Consider the following 18209-nt stretch of genomic DNA (forward strand, 5'->3'; position numbering starts at 1 on the left):
CTCACCTACTTCCGCGCCCTGGTCACGCCCCTGTCGTCCCCAGACTAACTCTCCCGGGGCTCGACCCGGAGCACTAAGGCGGCGCCACTGAGGGCTGCTAGGAGGAAGAGGCCTGAGTCGACGCCAGAGGCAAGGGACGCGCCCTGAGCAGCGGTGCAGAGGCCAATCCCCTGGCCGGGCGTCCTGGGGCCCGCTACGCGCCCGCCGCCCCTCCGGGGCTTGGTCCCCCCCGCCACCTCTCCCTTTCCCACCTGGCGCGCTGGGTCCCCGCGCCGTGCCAGCCGTGCGCAGCCCACCCGCCCCACATGCCTCGGCCGACCCTCCCCTCCCCAGTCCCTCACGGCCCCTGCCGAGGCCAGGACTGCCAGCCCGGCGCTTCTGGAACAGCCGCAGCTGGGCGGAAAAGAGCCAGAGCCGAGTGCAAATAGCTAGATTGAATGGGGCCGGAGGAGCGTGGAGGAGGCGACGCCGCCTCTCCTAGCTCCCCTAACTTTGGCCGGCACCAGGTAGCTGGCCATAGCGCGCATCCCGGGAGACGACTGGGGGGCGGGGCAAGCCGCCCCGCGCCTAGTCCGGAGAATATTCGTGTTAGGGAAACTGCAGGAAAGTTGCCTTGGGATACAAAAAGAAGTGGAGATGAACAACCCCAGATGAACTGTGGAGAGTCTACGTCCAAGAACCCTAAAGAAGTAGAGCTTTTTCTTTTCTTATCTGTGAGAGGAGAGATAAAAAGTGAAATAATTATAATGGAATAATACATTATGAGCACTAGGGAATGTTGGGCTATCATTTTTCTCCCTTACTTGATTGAATGGGGTTTGGAGGTCTACTTCAGACTCCAGGCCTAATAGTATACTAAGTAGCAGGGGCATATTCATGTAATTGTTTTCAGGGCAGATCTGAAATCACCAGGTGTCAGACCCTAGCTGGCAGGTCAGCTATGCTCAATGAGCTGTGAAGAGAAATATCTTTGGGCGCTTCCACTTACATGCAGGCACATACCCCCCCCAGTCCAGCTTTTCACACCAGTGTTACAACTGGCATCACGTACATTTGATAGTCTTATATAGGAGAGGATTTTCTGTAACATCTGTCGATGGGAAGAGTCAAACTCTGTAAAATATTTGAAGAGATTTATTCTGAGCCAAATATGAGTGACTACGGCCTGTGACACAGCCCTCAGGAGGTCCTCAGAACGTGCTCAAGGTGGTTGGCGTCCAGCTTGGTTTTATACATTTTAGGGAAGCATGAGACATCAATCAAATACATTTAAGAAATACATTGGTTTGGTCCAGAAAGGCTGGATAACTCTAAGGAGGGGGTGGGCTTTCTGGCTATACGTAAATTTAAACATTTTCTGGTTGACAGTTGGTTGAGTTTGTCTAAAGACTTGATATTAAAGAAAGGAATGACCGGGTTAAGATAAGAGCTTGTGGGGACCAAAGTTTTATTATGCGGATGAAGTCTCCAGGCAGCAGGTTCAGAGAGAATAGGTTGTAAAATGTTTCTTTCAGACTTAAAGTCCATGTTGATATATAATGGGGCGCATCCCACCCTCACTTCCCCTCATGGCCTGGACCAGTCTTTCAGAATAAATTTTCCAAGAGTCCTGGTTCAGAAATTAGTCCATTCAGATGGTTGCCTGGGAAGGGGGGGTGAGGAGCTTAGAATTTTATTTTTGGTTTACACCTCTCTTCATCCACACACCAACATACACATCCATCCACCCTCCTGATAACAGCAGAATGCTTAGGGCACACCATTTGGTTCTTAAATGTTTGAAGATCAACAGGTTATGGTCAGGAAACTTGGGTGCTGGGTAATTTCTATACAAATCAGAAAAGAACTTCCCAGAGGTTCTACCCTTGATATATCTGGAGCTGAAAGGCTGCAAGCTTACCTTTCCCTAATCGTAGACAATTATTGGAAAATTTTTCATTAACTCAGAGTTTGAGAGTTCTACGTTCTGATTCTGACTCTATCTGTTATATCTGTTCATCCAGTCTCTGTCTTCATTTATCCATAAAATGGTAATACCCCAACTTAGAAGAAAAAGGGAACTCATTCAAGTGCTTAGGGGGAAAAAAGATCCCTTGCTGATAAAAGGTATTCAGTGGAAAAAAAAATTAATTTACTTGCTTTAGGAAATAAGGTGCCTATCTTTAAAGGTATGTGTAATCTATAAATGATGAAGTAATTGCTACTGCCTTGATATCTAAGCCCAAAGTATAGATTTATATAATTGCAGAAGAGCTCTTAACAGCTTTTCCCACAAGGCCCTAAAAAGAAAAGTAATTTCAAAAAGAAAGGTAACTCTTGTAATGAGATGATTGTTTTATTACAGTTTCAAACTAGTAGATTATTATAATTTAGTTGACTAAGAATCTAAGCCATCCAGGCTGAAACATTGGGAAAGATGGCAAAATTCCTTATCATGTATCACACCTGAAACATGAATAATTACTGAAACATGGAATAATTAACAGATTGTGAATATAAGCAAAGCTGTAGTTATTTTTTAAGTTAGGCATCTCTAAGCTTATATTCAAGTCATAAGACTGGTGAACAAAATCAGATTATAGATGGAATTTTTTTCCATTCACTACTCTTCAAAACATCTTTTGGACAAGAAGAGGTGATTTTGTTCCTGTTTTTGAGTCATAAATGTGAAAATACTACACCAAAATATACTGCCCTGAGACTTAAATTCATAATGCTAGTCAGCCAATGGCTACAAACCTGATCTGTATGTCAATAACCAGCAGCAGAGCCTTAATGTTAGTTTCAGTCCCAAAGAAACAGTGAAGCATCTTCGTTCAATTTGGATGTTGTAACGTGATTTTATTGAGTCATATCTTTGTTCCCACAAACATCATAAGAAAAATATTGACTGTTTCAGTGCAAAGTGCTGTGTATTAAAGACAAAAACTGAAGATAACTTAGGCCAACATGTAAGATATAATATGGATAGTATTAAGCAAATGTATTAATTAAATTACTTCTTTTTTGTGCACTCAAATGGTTAAGTGTGTGGGGTAATGACAGAAGGTGTGGCCTTCAAAATAATCCTCAAGGTCAAGGTAGATTTCTGGAGGTACTAGAATTAAGGCAAAGAATGGCTTGGAGAAAACTTAAAAAATAATCCAGGCTAAAGATGATATCATACTAGAAGGAGTAGGGAATAAGCTGAAGAATAGGAAAGTGGCATGGTAAGTGTTTGAGGTCATTGAGGCCAGTCTGGCAAAACATCCAACAATACTCTCCAGTCCTAGGGAAGGGCTGATTAAAAGGAGTCCCTGAAGGAAGGAGCTTCTGTGGTTTGAATGTGTTCCCCGAAAATTATATGTTGAAACCTAATTGCCAGTGTGACAGTATTAAGAGGTGAGGCCTTTAGGAGGTGGTTAAGTCGTGAGGGCAGAGGCCTCATGGAAGGGATTAGGGCCATTACACAAGGGCTGCAGGGAGTGAGTGAGTTTTCTTCCATTCCCCTGTAGGGACACAACTTTCATCCTCTCTGGAGGACACAGCAACAAGGTGCTATCTTGAAAGCAGAGACTGGACCCTCACCAGGCAGTGAACCTGCAGGTGGCACCTTGATCTTGGACTTCCCAGCCTCCAGAACTCATGTGAGCAATAAATTTCTGTTCCTTACAACTTCCCCAGTCTCAGCTATTTTGTTATAGCAGCACAACTGGACTAAGACAGTGGCTACTGCAATGATGGAAACAGAGGCAGGGCCATGTGCTTGTCCCACTATCCACATGTTTGGACACAAGAGGCCTGCAGTTCTTTCCTACAAAATTCATGGGCAGGTGTGTTTGTGACTCAGGAAAAGACTCTGAGGCATTTAAGGCTCTATATCTGTATTTTCCAGTGTGGTGGTCATTTGACACATGTGTTGGCCACTCGAAGTGTGCCTAGTCTGAATTGAGGTGTGCCATAAGCTTAAAATACAAGTGGGGGCAATAGAAATGGGGGCAGAGGTGAACTGGTAGAGCCTCTGTGACCACAATCTTGTTCTCCACACCTCCACACTTGACAGATGTAGATATAGGTATGGATAGATGTATGTCTTATTTGTGGGGTTCCGAAGTAAAATTTCAGTTAAAGGAAGGATCCTGGTTGGGATTTTTTTGTTGTGGTGGTTCTGGTTTTTTTGTTTGTTTGATTTTTGTTTTTTTGTTTTTGAGATGGAGTCTTGCTCTGCCACCCAGGCTGGAGTGCAGTGGCACAGTCTTGGCTCACTGCAACCCACGCCTCCCAAGATCAAGCGATTCTCCTGCTTCAGCCTCCTGAGTAGCTGGGACTACAGGCACACACTACCATGCCTGGCTAATTTTTGTACTTTTAGTAGGGATGGGGTTTCACCATGTTGGTCAGGCTAGTCTCAAACTCCTGACCCCATGATCCACCCACCTCCACCTCAGCCTCCCAAAGTGCTGGGATTATAGGCGTGAACCACCACGCCCATCCTCTGTTTTGTTTTTTAATCCTGTTCCTTTTTTTTTTTTTTTTTTTTGTAAAGTAATTTCACTGGATGGCATGGCCAAAGCATGGGTGACCTCAGACCCCTTTTCAAGGTTCATCCTGGCCTCTACTGATCACACAGAGGTGACTGGCTGGTTAGGAGAATTAATATGCTCCCTATCTTCATTTAGGCAAGTGGATCCCTTTCAGTTTTCTCTTCCGCTTCACTGGTCCCCTATTTGTAACCCCACAAACATCTGCTGCTCTTTCTCAGAAGAGGATTCTGCCTCAGCCCAAGTGTGTGGACCATGGATGTAAACTTATTTTCTTTATAACACACATAAAACATTCACTGGCCTTGGGTCTCCAACAATGCCCTCCTCAGTGGCGGATGGCCTGTTATTATTATGTGTTGCTACATCAAAGTCTGTTAACATTTTCCTCCTCACTAAACTGAGCCATCATGTTTTATCATTACGATATGCTGTCAGCGCCAGTTTCTCAACCCCAGGAGGCTGGGTCTGACTGTGTTACTGAGGGATGAAAAGTTATAAGGTAAACATGCACGCAAAACATTCCTAAACCCCCTCAAGACTTGTTTCAGGTCTAACACTAAGGAATTAATCTAACGTTCTCAGCATCTCCTAGTAGGTTCACACTGTACCACTTCTACATGTAAGAAGTTCCTTTAGATGACAAAGTGCATCATAATGTACTTTATCTTTATAATTGAATGTTAACTGAACTGATTTTAAAGATCTAGAATTTGGGGAAAAATAATCATAGGTAACATTTACTAAGTGTTTTGCTGTGTGCTAAGCATTGCTGTAAGTGGTTTACATGCATTAACTCACTTAAATCTTCACAGTCACATCGATCTGTAAGTAAGTACATTTTTATTAGCTTAATTTAAAGATGAGAAAACAGAAATACAGATGGGGTAAGTAATTTGCCCAAGGTCACAAAACTAGAAAGCAGCAGAGTCAACATTTAAACCCAGACAATCTGGCACCAGAGCATCTGCTTTTAACCATTGTGTGTTGTTTCATTCACTCTTGTTGTGATTTTATAAGCTTCTATCGTGTCCCCCCTCAGTCTCCAGACTGCAGTATATTTTTAATTGCCTCTTCATACGAATTTGCTGTTTTTTTCTTTTGTTTTCTTCCAAACTTTTCTAAGTCCATTATGATGTGTATCACCATGTGATCTCAATCTTACAACTGTAGCCTCCACATTGGGAAATGGATCCAAACCTCCACTTTATTTCCAGAACAGTCTCAAATATTGCCCTAAATCGTGTCAAAGGCATGGTTGCTACTGCAGATTGGACTGGTAAATTCAAGGAAGAGTCTATGACACCTCTATTAGCAAAACCATGTCTTATTTGCCATCCCATCCCTAGCAGGTGGCCCAGGAGCTAGCACATAGTTTGAACTCATTAAGCTTCGGTTCAGTGAGTGAGTGACTGAATGAATGAATGAACTGAGAATGTTTTTTAAACATACTGTCTTTGTCCATTCAGGCTGCTATAACAAAATATCACAAACTGAATGGCTTACAAACAACAGAAATTTATTTCTCACAGTTTGGAGGCTGAAAGTCCAAGATCAAGGTGCCAGCATGATCAGGTTCTGGTAAGGACTCTCTTGCAGGTTACAGACTATTAACTTCTGGCTGTGTCCTCGCATGGTGGAAGGTGCGAGGGGTCTCTCTAGGGCCTCTTACAAATCCCATTTGTAAGGGTTCTGCCCCCATTATCACCTTGGGCCTTAGGATTTCAACATATGAATTCGGGGGGGACACAAATATTCAGGCTGTAGCACGAACGTATCTTTGAATTATTCTTTTTTCTAGAGGCATATCCTGGTCCATCTGATGATAGCTTTCCAGCTACTGATTTGGCCTTCTGTAATAGCTGGAAACTTAGAAACCTCCAAACTCCCTAAATTCAATCCTCTTTTGAATAATTTATGCAGATATTAGCCAAGTGTCTATCTCTGGGGAGCTACACTGATTACACATCACTCGTTTTGTTTTGTTGTGACCATATTTCCCTCTTTATAGTTTAACTCCATTTTTCCCCCATAGAATTTAGAAAATATCAACATCTTTCTCGTTATAATCCTTCTCATTATACTCCATACCATACCTGATTTTTGTTAGGTCAGTGCTCTTTGCAGTTATAATTGTCTTTAATGCTTAGAAAAAATTCCTCTTCTTGTTCACTGAATTTCAGCAGGATGATGGTATCTTCCTTTTCTCGTTCAACACCTTCCTTCTTGTAATTCTCAAAAGCATGCATTTTCCATTTCCCAGTTTTATCTCCCTGACAGACGGATTGTCCAGTGTTTATTTTCTAGCATGTGACTGATGCCAATAAATAGCTTTCTTCAGAAAGGCATTTAATCAAGGACCTGAGCCTGGACATCAATGAGTTCGTGTTCCTCATGGATGTGCTCTGAAAGGAAATGACACTATTGATTCTGGGTTAGGTGGGGAGCAGCACCCCGAGAAGTCCTGTTTCTAATGCTCTGTGAACAGGCCCGGGTCCACCTGGATTTCCCACCCAGAGGAGGGTTCAGTGTTTTCCCTGGTTTACGTGGTAAATAAAGCAAACACTTTGTAATTATACTTACGACCAGCAAGGGCCACGAATGTATGAACATGGTGGATGAAGTCCTTTTTGGGTGAATGTAAGCATCTATGCTATGCTAAGTACTGAGCCCACAGTACCACTCAGACAAATTAATCCAAATCAGGTCAGGTCTAGTCAATTCAAGTTATTCAACAGGTAAGAGAAAAATGCCTATTGGAATTGGCTAAAATTTTAGTTCAGTTGGAAATGTTAGAAAAGAAGGAAGTGTTATTTTTGCCATTAACTTGCAGCTCACAAAAATTTAGAATGTAAGGAAGATAAATAGATTGGATCAGAAAGTAGCTAAACAGAGAGCTGACACTGTGCTTCATTCATCTACCAGCGCTCACCATCACAGGTACGGTGACAGAAAAACTGTCATTTTTCTACAGTAGTAAACTAAGATGTATAACTACAAGGATTCTTAGCCCCCTTCATGCTTCAGTTTGCAATTCCTATTCCCAGTAACTAGGAAAACTGATGTAACTCTATGAACCACCATTCTAAACCTTAAATTGGATTAATAATAGCAAACAGTCCAATGAAGTGTCTTTTCTATAATCTACAGAATAGAAATGCCAATAGATTTGGACTCCCTTTTCAACACAGTCCTAATCTTCATGTAATACATGAGTCCTCCCGAATATGGATTAGAGGAGTTAAAGACTTAGATGTTTTAACTCATCAAGATTGCCCAGCATATTAAAGGAGGACTGAAAGAAGTAAGGTAGGCAGGCAAAAAGAACAGTGGGCTGGTTGGGTTTTTTGTTTTGTTTTGTTTTTGCTTTTGTTTTAAAATTTAGTTTGTATTTTGACTCCAGGATTGGGAAGGGTGACTCTGGGCAGAGAGAAGACAAGGAGTGGACAAGTAGAGGGAATTTTGCTATTTCCAGAAATTTACAATTTCACAAGCTATTAAATAGAACAGGATCTGGTTACAGATGGGTTGTTGAATGTTTGCTGGCAAAAAAAAAAAAAAATTGATATTACTAAAACTCATTCTGATTGACTTCAGCAGACACTGGGCCCCACCACCCAGGATAAGAAAGAACGAATAGGGCTGTCCCTGTTGGTGCATGTTAAGGAACGCTGCACTAGCTTAGACAGGAGCCAACTGCTTTTGTACAGTTGAGGGATGTCAAGCACACACCTGGGGCCCCTCTCTTTAAACCCAGGAGAACCTCAAAGACAAGTTCCGCAAGTCCCATGGTATGAGGAGTAGTTTGTGCCTCTCTCTGTGTGGATGCAGAACTTTTCCCTTTGTATGTTTAAGCTAGTGCAGTCTTCCTTTCTGATGGTTGATTCTGTGGCCAACTTGAATGGATCATGGCATATGTGGTCAAGTGTTATTCTGCTTGTTTCTGTGAAGGTGTTTGTTTCTGTTAGGGTGTTTTTGAATGAGATTAACATGTAAAGGGGTGGACTTTGAGTAAAGCAGATTACCCTCCATAATTTGGGTGGGCCTCATCTAGTCATTGAAAGGCCTGAATGGAACAAACAACTGACTTCTCCTGAGCAAGGGAAATTCTGCCAGTTGGCCTTCAGACTTGAACTGCAACGTTTGTTCTTTCCTGGCTCACCAGTGCATTTGCCTACTCTGCAGATTTTGAACTTGCCAGCCTCCATATTGCATGAGCCAATTCCTTAGAATAAATCTCCATATATACACATACACATCCTATTGGTTCTGTTTCTCTAGAGAATCCTAATACACCCTTCTTCCTCTTTGGCGGACAGAGCAAAGCATAGCCTAGAAGACGAGCATTGTACCAAGTGTCCTGCAATCCTTTCCTGTATTACTAAAAATGTACTGAATTGAGTTCATCTTCATCTTTGAGTAACATAATTGCCATGAGTTTAAAACTACCCTAAAAAGGTGATGAGGATACACTTAATAGATCTAAGATAGAATTATTGATGCCAAAGAAAAACAAATTTCCCCCCTACAATTTATTAAGGAAAAATAGAAAATCCCAGTTGAAATTTCTGGCTTTGGGATTCTAAAGAAATCTAGAGATTGGAATGATAAAAATAAACCTAAGATACAGTTTCTGGGCCTCTGATTTGTGTCCACTCAGCCTGAAGGAAGAAATATATGAATATTTTTACTTTCTCTCAATGCATATTTAATCTTTTTCTAAACATCCTGAATTTTGAGACTGTCAGGAGTTTTCATAGTAAGAATAGATTGCTTTCCCAATTTTATAGCCTGTATTAAGAAAACCATTTTAAATCTCAGTATCAATGTTGACATCTTGTTGAGGTTATTTATTTGTTACTTCTGCTTTCCCAAGTTAATTGACATATAGTTGAATTATAAAATCTCGGCTAAGAGCCTAAGGAGTGGATTGCTCAAGAAGGATTCACAGTTCACAAAAGCAAATCAGAGATAAAAATGCATGCCATTTTTGCAGCTGCCTTATGTTTTTGGTTTCCCTGGCTCTTTATCAGAGATATGTAGAGTGCTTGACTGTGAATATGTGGTTCTACATGTCATTCTCCCTCATTTCTAATAGACTGAAAACTCCCTGCCTGTTAGCCAGACCAGCATTGCTCCAACTCTAAAGGCACACAGATCCCTGGGGGCTTGGTTCAGTAGATTTGGGATAGGACTGGAAATTCTACATTTCCTTGCATGCTTTCCATCAATTCTGAAGCAACTGGACCACGTACCACACTATGCTTGTCTAAATCCACACCCTCCAATATAGTAGCCACTAGCCACATGTGGCTCTTTGAGTCCTTGAATTGTGGCTTGTCTGAATTAAGATCTAATCTAAGTATAAAATGCATACCAGATTTCCAAGATTCAGTAGGAAAAAATGAACAAAATATTTCATTGATAACTTTTTATTGATCACATGCTGAAATAACATTTTAGATATATTAGGTTAAATAAAACATATTACTAAAATTTATTTCACCTGTTTCTTGTTATGTTTAAACATGTAGTTACTAGAAGATTTCAAATTACTTATGTTGTTTGCAATTGCTGGTTACATTATATTTCTTTTGGATAGTGCTCCTCTAGATCAACAGAGCTGGACTTGGAGAGACTGTGAGGGAGAGTAACTTCTCTGCTCCTTTGGTCACTTTTCACCAGGTACTCGATCCATCTCTTAATCTATCTCCTCCGCTCCTTGGAGCTGCTGTGGAACTATTTATTTCTGCATTCCTCCTCTAGGCCCCTTCATGGTTGTTCCCAACACTACTTGGCCATCTAGGATGCTATCTGACAGGATATACACCTTCTAGCAAGATATAGCCAAAAATGACATGAAAGATCTCTCAAAAATTCATTAATGGGGCTCTCCTTTGTGTTCCCAAAAAACTTTGTGACACAAACGTTGCGTTTATAAAGGACCAAGTCTCCTAGGAAACAGGGCATGGGCTTTAGAATCAAGAGACCCTGGAGTTTAATTTGAGCAACTGATTGATTAGATTGTTCAGTAGCCTACTCTGTACCTACCTCTTAAGTGCTAGCGATTCAGTAACGAACAAAGTGAACACTTTCTCTGCTTTAAAGAACCTACTGTTTAAAAGAGAAAGTAGACATTAAACCAGAAGGCACATTAATAAATATGTAATTAAAAAACACAACCCCAACTTACCTTTTTTCTTGTATAAAAATTCCTTACTGTTTCTGAGCCTCAGTTTATTTTTTGGTAAAATGGGAATAATAACACTGCCTACCTGAGTATTGTGAGGATTAGAAATAATGATTCTATTTGTGTACTTAGCATCATGTCTGACACAGAGAGTAGGTGCTCAATGAATGGTTTTTGGATGGCTAAAACAACGAAGCACCCTAACCGTATTTAGTTTTTTATTTACATGCTGCCTCATTCTACAAAGTGTTTTCAGTAGCTGGTTAGGTTATTGTTGCATGGCAGATTGTAGGTGAATTTTGACTCCTGATGTAACTCATACTTCTTGAGTATATTTTCTAAATCTATTCTTGGCACATATAAAACATGCAATAAATGTTTCTTGAATCAAACTATACCTGGAATAGACTTTGGAAGTGTCACAACACAACCCTGCTCATTTTGTGGAAGAAAAAAGGCAAAGTTGGAGTGACTTACCCAGAAACATACTTTCAATAGTAGTTTCAGAAAAGAAACTATTTTCAAAAGAAACTATACCAGGAACTTACTTTCATTAAAAGTTTCTATGTTCATAAGAAACTTATGCAGGAATGTACTTTCAATAATAGTTTCAGAAAAGAAACTCTTCAAAAGAAACTATTTTCGAACTACTTTCAAAAACTATTTTTGGTAGTTTTGAAAACTATTTCAGAAATTAGTCATATCTGCTAGGCATTTGTGGAAGGAGAAGAATTTGTGGCCAAGTGGTCAGAGAATTGAGGGAAAAACTGAGAGAATGAGGACCTTAGAAATGAGCAAGTTTCAAGAAGAGTAACTGATGTTTGACTAACATTGTAGAGAATTTTAGTAGGTAGAAGATGGAAAAAGACGTGGCCATAACAACTGAGAATCTCACCAAAAACAGGTTTCAGAGAGGGAGGGAGTTGTCCCCTGAGGGACAGTGGAGGTGAGGACGTAGAGACAGACAGACAAAAACTCCTCTTTCAAGACAGTGTGTGATAAAGGAGAAGAGAGAGCTAAGGAGCTAGACGCAGTAGCCAGGGGTACCCAGGAGATTTCCTGTTTATTTTTTTTCGGAATGGAGGACTTGAGTGTATTGGAGGCTGTGTTGAGGAGTTCATGGAAATGAACTCCTTTCAATACATGGAAAGTACAAGGGGGAGATCATTGTCAGCACCATGTCCTGAATGAAGGAGAATGAATGAATAGGTCAGCAGGATCGGGGGCAATTATTGTATTTTTTATTTTTATTTTTTTGAGATGGAGTCTTGCTCTGTCACCCAGGCTGGAGTGCAGTGACTCAATCTCAGCTCACTGCAACCTTTGCCTCCCGGGTTCAAGTGATTCTCCTGCCTCAGTCTCCCAAGTAGTTGGGATTACAGGTGCATGCCACTACACCTGGCTAATTGTGTATTTTCAGTAGATACGGGTTTCACCGTGTTGGCCAGGCTGGTCTCAAACTCCTGATCTCAAGTGATCCACCTGCTTTGGCTTCTCAAAGTGCTGGGATTAGAGGCATAAGCCACCACACCCGGCCAGGGGCATTTGATAGCCTTCAAAAGTGAGGAGGCGCCTTTGCTTCTGAGATGAAATGGAAATATGGATAAACATTTAGCTATATGTTGAGAGGAGAGAAGGGCAGTTGAAGAGGTGAAGAAGGAGAAAAGACCAGCTATGGAGAGTGAAGACAGCATCATATGTGGATGGTCTACCTGAATATCTAGTCCCCACTCTCCTGAACTCCTAACCTAGACCTGAGCTTCTCAAAGTCGGGGTCCCTTGGGCCAGTGCGGGACTACAGATTGTTTGTTTCTGGCTCAAATTCAAAGAAGCTTGTGTTGGAATGCAAGTAAACAACTGATTTTCTTCTTCTCTTTGAAAGAAGCACAGCATTAATTTAACTTCTGGCAGCACTCTGTTTCTTATCACAGTGTCCAGAGCAGGTACTTTTGGGAAACACTGATCCACACAATTTCCTACTGACATATCAATTTCAATACTTCAGAAATGTCTCTAACCAACCTGAACTCATCACCTTACTTCCTATACTTTCTTCTGTTTGTTTACTCTTCCTCGTGAGTTGGTGCCTTCCATCGCCAAGGCATCAAGCCAGAAATATGGAGGAGTATTCCTCTTTACCTGCCTTGACTAATCATTCACCAACCTAGTTGATATTCTCCCCTACATAGCTCTCAAATCCACCCTCTTCTCTCTATCCTTATTACCACCAATCTAGCCTAGGCCACCTTGAAATTTTGCTTGGATATTGCCAGGCAAATCCAAGCAAGGCTTTCTGTACACTGCTGCTCCAGTGAGCTGTCAAAAGTCCAAATCTTAACACTTTATTCCACTGGTTGACCCTCCGCTGCTTCCTTATAGCCCATGTAAACACCAGGCATGGCTCAGTTAACTCTCCATAAGCCTGGCATTTCAAAATACTGGAATCTGTCCTTTCCTTGATCTCTGAGTTTTTATGCACGTTGTTTCCTTCACGTAAGATTTTTGGCCTATATTTCTGTTGCCTCTTAGTTCCTTAACACTAAGAATAGACATTTGGTTATTCCAAACACCCAGAACAGTGCCTGGAAAATAGTAGTCATCCAGTACATGTTTGTTGAATGAATAAATGAAGCCAAGGAATAACAATTGATTTCATACTGAGCAGAGCTCAGTGGTGTCATTAAATGCTCCTTGATTATGGTCAAGCTGGTTTCAGATCCCAGAGCCGATAGAGAAAGTCATAGAACCCCAACAATGGATGTGGAGTGCTGTGGAGGCTGAAAGATAGGAAAGCCACTACTGAAATGCATCTATTGGTTGTGGCTTCCTTCACTGAATCTGGTACATTCATGAAAGCGTTCCTGGATTACATCAAAATCAGCTGTACCTGAGATCATCTTTCAAAATGAGAATCTTACCATCCATGCACTTTGTCTGCTACTCTTCATTTCTAGGTTTCCCTGGCTTCTCTCTCTTCCAACCCTAATATTACCATTCCCCTTCCCCATCACCACAGACACCATCACCATTTTGGCTTCTGTCCTTGACTTACCATTTAATTTTTGTCTTTGCATTCCTATAAGATACAACTTGCAAAATTTGGCCACAGACACCAATGTAGCAGAGATAGTAAAACAGCCCCAGTTCTGACATTCTATCCTGGTCTTTAGGACTTCACCTGCTAGATTGTCACTTTATGCCAAAAGAATGGTAGGTAGGACAGAGAGGGAGTGGGGGTGGGGAAACTAGCACAACCATTTGGAGCTAAATAATAGATTATGGCTGGAAACTCCCGTCTTGATTTGGCCCAAGGGCCACAGCTATATTCGGCTGGCCCCTGATTGACATAATTATTATTGCCAGAAAGTAATTTTAGAAAGAACTTAAAAGGAGGACATGGGTGATTAAACTTCTAATAATAACATTTTTTAAAAGTCTGGGTTAATGAATCTGTAACTTAGGTAAAAGAAAAGAGGCTTCAAGTGTTCAGGGACTAGTACCTGGAACTAAGCTTTGGGAAAAAAAATATTCTGTTGGGGAGTCAAGTAGGGCAAGAATAGATCACATGCCCCTAAGAAATCTTGGGGAAATATAGAGAGACGTAGCTCATTTTATGCTGGAAGTTCTTCTAAAAATGTTGTGAGCAAAATAAAGTTTCACAAAGCAGACAATGTTTCGAATTAATTCACTGAGCATACCTTATATGCAAGGCACTGTACTAGTCCCTTTGGAATATTCCCATGGGCATGTGCAGGGCTGTTGTGAGCATGGGCTTAGGCATTCTGGCTGTCCATAGCCAGTGTCTGCTTTGATTAGGCCAATGTCCAGTCTGATTGGTTGATGCTCTACCAGTTGTTAAATATTTTGAATATAATAATTTTGAATATCACCTGGGTAAGGCAAACTTCTTGTTTTGAAATAGCTTATAGTTTAGATGATGAGATATGCTTACAAATAACTATAATGCAATGCTATGTCATAACAATTGTCTTTGCAAAGTACTTTTATACATTTTATCTCATTTGAACTCCACAGTAACTCTGTGGTGCATGTTCCTATTCTCATTTTGCAGATTAAAAAAACATGAAGTTCAAGGAGAGAGGCAGTCTTTCACATTTCATAGAGCAAGAACTTGCCCTGATTTCTCAACATTTTATTTCCCCTTTAGTGCTCACCCCACAGTGCCCATGGCTTTCCCTATTTAAAACAGCAGATTTATTAATGCAAATAATTATTTTATGAATTAATTATTGATTTCTAAAAACAGACTTTCATACCCAAATAACCCTATGAAGATTAGCCTTTTAACCCCATCATCCTGATAGGAAGTTTAACAAGCCTCATTTTGAGAAACAAAGAGTCACAGAGCTCAGTTGATATACATTTGGGAAAGCATTGAGTTGCCTTTAAGCCCTCTTCTAGGCAGTGAGGTATAAAACAAAAAAGTACAAAATAAAACAAAAAGGCAAGGGCAATAAGAGAGTTGACTGCAGAGGAAAGAACAAAGACAAAAAATAAGCAAGGAAACAAACAACAAATAAAACTTTAAAAATAAAAAGTGCTCCATTGTCTGGGTTCAGATCTACACACCTGAACAAGCTGTAGCAAGTCACAGTAGCTCAGCACAGAACAATGTTGGTGCTCCTCATACTGGCTCTGAGTAAAATAGGTTAGAAGCTGCTGAAAGGAGTGCTAATATTTCCAGAAATAAGCCCAGATTTTCTGGGAATTTACTCATGTAGAGCACCATGTTCTCTAAAGGGCCACATATACATATGGCTGCTTTTAAAACACCTCAAGTCTTTATGTACAGGGCCACATACAACATGTAGATAGGGCACAGGGAAGAAAACAAAATATCTCCCAAGAGAATGATACCTAGTGTTTATATAATAATTTGTCCAGTGCTTCTGATACAGGAGGATACCCAGATCTAGGTTTTAAGAGCTGGGATCCCTGGTTAATTTGACAGCTTTTCCTCTGTATCTAGCATGCATTTAGCCATGTTCCATCCATTCTACTCCCCCAGAAAGATTTCTTCCATGGAAGCATGTAGAAAGACTATGTCATAATGGAAAGAGAATTTACAAATTGTTTAATGCACCTTCTCCCTCTTTTTCCAGGAAACACAAATGAAACTTACAAAAGTGAACTGACTTGTTCAAGGTGACAAGAGAGGTTAGTTATGAAATCAATACTAGCAACTCTAATTTATGGTTATTGTTACGAGGCCTTTCTTATTTCATGTGATTTCCATGTTTGAAATAATCTTACTATGAAAAGACTTGTGGAACTAGGAACTCCACTAGGTATTACAGTGTCAGTCACAGAATTAGGCCACCTTATTAGTACCTGCTCACTAGAACATCCTGCCCTCTATATGAGGAGGATTTCTGAAAAGTTTGGCATAAATTCACTTTTGATTATTTAGATTCTGTTTTGCACGTATTCAGGGATCTCTCTGGTGCATCTCTGAAAAGACTCCAGAATAAACTTTTTTGTGTGTGTGAAGCAAAGAAGCTTGTTACAGGAAATATTTGCTGCCTGATTAATTCTTTTGACAGCTCTAACTGTGCTTATCTTCAGGCTGGCATACCCATATCGCATCGTCATCTGATTTGGTTTGGTCGCTGATTAATTCACTTTGCTGCAAGAAGTGCACAAATTAAACCTCCATAAGGGTAGGGATATTTGCCTATTTTGTTCAACCCTGAATGTCTGATACTTAGACAAGGGCTTGGAACACAGGAGGTGCACAATAAGTATTTACTGGCTGAATAAATAAATTGATGCTTAAGAAGAGAACTCCTGACCTTGTCTCACCTCACTTGTGTCCACCTTCACAGATGCTCCTCTTGCTTGGGGCTGCTTCCTGTGAAGAGCATGGCTGCACAGCTGCAAACTACCCTTTCCCTGCTGCACTGGCACAGGTGGCCGCTGCCACCTAGGAACGCCTGAATTTTGCCATCTCCTTCTTGTGGAGTATGAACAAGCAGGCCTCCAGTACGATGCGTCAGATCCCTCCTATTATGGCTCTCCATCTTCCATCATTCTTCATGCGACTATCTTCTAAGCTTCCTCAGACTATGTTTTGTCCTCATGCTAGAAGCTGCCCAACTTAGGTCTACCCACTGTTGGAGTTTCCTTGATCACTCATCTTGGAAAGTACATCCCCATCCAATACCGGGTGGAGACCACAGTGGAGACCTTATGGCCCTACTCCTGCTAGAAACCCAGCACCCTCCTTCCCACTAAGCGACAGAGCTGCTGCCACTGCCGCCACTGTTGCTGCCCACTTTATAGACAGGTGCAGCTTAGTTTCCATACCATTGTTGAGTTGTAAATGCTCTCCGTGTAAAGGGCATCCACAGTTGTGAAGTGTATCAATATCATCTGGAGACAGGATGGCATCACGGTTAATGGTATGAGCTTTGGAATCAACTGACTGGAGGTTAAGTCTGGCAACTTCTACTTCTTGTATAACCTTGGGCAAGTAATTTAATTTTTCTACAACTCAGTTTTCTTATTTGTGGAATTGGGAAAATAGCAGAACCTTTCTTGGAGGGTAAAAGTGAACATTAAATTTGAAAAGTTGCTCACAGCCTGGTACCTATTACAAATGCTCAATAAATCTTTTATATGTATGAGAAGAGAAAAACAAATGATTATTTTCAGAGGATGGCAATTCAAATAAAAGTCAAGAGAAGGCCAGATATCAGAAGAAAACAGGTTCCAAGGAAGAGATTAGGGATGGGGTTGGACTAGAGGAAATATAGGCAAAGAAAGGATAAAGAATGTTGAAACAGGCTTGTAGGGAGGGAGAATCAGGAATTGAAGACAAAGGAAGAGTAAGAGGAAGAAGGTATATTCTAAGCTTTTGAGGAAAGATAATTGTAGGGAAAGAATTTGCCAACCAGTTCTCCTCACCCCCACAGTAGCGTATGCTCCCCAAGAACTTACAGTCTTTCTTTTAATTTATAATTTTATGAGTTCTTACCACTAGACTGTAATTTCTGAACAGTAACAACTCCTCCAGTTTTACTCACTCATGTATCCCAGTGTCTAGCTTAATCTCTGGACCAGATATCTGACAGCATAGAAAGCAGCCCAGGTCTCTTCCTGTCTTTTCAGAAAACATGGGCTTCAAATTCATTTGATTTTAAAATAATGATTGAAGAGACAGAAGTCATTAGTCCCCTTCCTGCCTGCTCTTACTATGAACACAACACAAAGATAAATCAATAAAAGCTAAGTGTTTATTCTCCTTAACTTCAGTTCATTTTGAGATTTAGCCTCCTGTTCATGTATTTACTCTATAATGTGCTTTGCTCAATAAGAGAGAACAGTTATGGATGATTGGGACCCTGATCTATTTCACAAGTTTCAGCTGCTTTTTTATACTTGTAGGTGGTCTGGGTCTCATCAGGGAGCCTCTCAGGGCAGATAAATGGCAGGTGGGTGGAGACGCCCAGCTTTCTGTTCCACCCCAGCTCAGCTTC

At 40.9% G+C, this 18209-nt stretch overlaps 1 long non-coding RNA gene across 1 annotated transcript; it reads left to right on the forward strand.

Annotated features, from left to right (window-relative positions):
- Positions 1-29: 29 nt before the first annotated feature.
- Positions 30-17656, forward strand: LOC139358970 (uncharacterized). The gene is made up of 3 exons (XR_011614474.1): positions 30-689; positions 15834-15888; positions 16557-17656. It is a non-coding gene; the product is annotated as an uncharacterized lncRNA (long non-coding RNA).
- Positions 17657-18209: the final 553 nt, after the last annotated feature.

Source organism: Macaca nemestrina, chromosome 1, assembly GCF_043159975.1.
Source record: "Macaca nemestrina isolate mMacNem1 chromosome 1, mMacNem.hap1, whole genome shotgun sequence".
Lineage (NCBI taxonomy): Eukaryota > Metazoa > Chordata > Mammalia > Primates > Cercopithecidae > Macaca > Macaca nemestrina.